The following is a 1,983-nucleotide window of genomic DNA, read 5'->3' as shown; positions in this document are numbered from 1 at the left end:
ACGCCGAGTCGGCTGAAAGCGTGAAGGTCACGATAGATGAATCCAAGGTCATTGCCGAACAAGGTAGGGTCTATGTTGTTGGTGGCGCTAGTAGTGATATGTCACATGTAGCCCTACACTGGTGGAGCTAGAGTGATGTAAATTAGAACTGTTATATGTTGTAGACACAATGAGTGATTCACGCACGCACGCACACGCACGCACACGCACACACACAACAACACACACACACACACACACACACACACACACACACACACACACACGCACACACACACACAGTGACACGCGCGCGCACACACGACTTTAAACTTTTTTTTAAAGAATTGCAAAGTGCATCGTTGCTGCTGAGTGATTGCATTGGAAATAATTATGAATTTCTCTCCCTCATCCATTGTCAGTCGCTAGAATAATTTTCCTCTAATGATTTTCCTGGCGAGTCTGGAGTGGCGCTCTATTGTTTTGATATTATTTCATTAACGGGACTGCGTTTGGCCGCCCAGCGAATTAGCGCCTCTTGTTTCAGTTCACTCTCCAACGCTCGCCCACCGTGCAGTTTTTTGCCGTCAACTTCAAAAAAAATGTAACCGTCTCTGCAAGCATACAGCAGTAGTGTATAGTGGTGATATTGCACGCCCCCTGGTGACTGGCTGGCAACCGACAGTTTGCTGTCTATGACGTACCCTCTGACCGACTATGACGTGGGTACGTCGAACTGCGTGGCTTTAAATATGGTGTTTACTTCCAGTATGTGATTTTATCTCTTATGTTGGGTCAGTGTTTGTCAGTGCAAGTCGTATTGGGGTTTTGTTATTTGTAGTTTAATCATAGCTAGGAATAAAGGCAAGGCCGTAGCTAGCGGAGGGCAAGGGTGAGGTTACCCCCCCCCCTCCCTCCCGAAAAATTAGAAAAGTTCCCTCCCCCAGGCCTGAAAGGCCACAGGGTAGATTAAGGACATGAGAGCGAGGGAAATGCCGAGAAGTGGCGACACGATATATAAAAATAAATTGTGCTAATAATAATTCGTATTTTTAATTATTTCGATTAATTTAATATTGTAGAATATACATTATACTATTAATATATTAGTTATTAGTGGTATTGTGAGGTTATATATACATAAGACAATGCTATATGTCACGTGGCCAAAAAGTGGGCGACATATATATGCTAACAATATATATCATTTAATATTTTTAATTATTACGATTATTTTCATACTATTTTTAATTATCGGTTTTAATATTTTTCCATAAATTACTATAATATAGTATTCATATGGTAATTATTAGTGTTATCGTGAGAGGTTACATACGTGAGACGCTGCTGTTTCTACGGCGACCCACAGTCTCCGTGACAACGGCTCACGTCGGCGGCTGCGCGCACGCGTAATTAAAGAAGAACTCGTTTCCTGAATAAAGTTTTATATCACTAGGAAATGTAAGCGACACGCTGAAACAAATGAAAGGGAACTAATGTCAATACAGTATAACGATAACTGTCAGAGTTCTCTCTCTCTCTCCGTTAATATATAACTAACTGGACAATATCCCATAACTGTACAGTAATTTTCTCGAGGCGCCGGATAAGTAGTGAGCCCCGCGACGGTGACCTTTGTAAACTCAAGAGGGCGCCCTGATTCGATCAGAGCTTTCGCTGAACGAGCAAGGAATGCTGGGCGCATGAGGTGGGGAGGCGACGCTGAGATGCCGCGTAAAAAATGCGATCCTTTTTTTCGAGACGACGAAAACGCCCCGAAGCTGGTTTTAGACGCGCGCGGTGTCGTGCGTTCGTGCGCGTCTAGCGGCCCGCATGCGAGAGAGAGAGAGTGAGAGAAAAATAGAGAGAAAGAGAGCGAGAGAGAGAGTGCGAAAAAGAGAGAGAAAGAGAGCGAGAGAGAGAAAGAGAACGACTGATGCGCGAAGAGAGTGCGAAAAGAGGAGAAAGAGAGCGAGAGTGGTGAGAAAATGAGAGACGAAATGC

Source organism: Priapulus caudatus, unplaced genomic scaffold (assembly GCF_000485595.1).
Source record: "Priapulus caudatus unplaced genomic scaffold, Priapulus_caudatus-5.0.1 Scaffold1945, whole genome shotgun sequence".
Taxonomy (NCBI): Eukaryota; Metazoa; Priapulida; class Priapulimorpha; order Priapulimorphida; family Priapulidae; genus Priapulus; species Priapulus caudatus.
The sequence above is the reverse complement of the archived record's forward strand: the minus strand, read 5'-3'. Positions refer to the sequence as shown.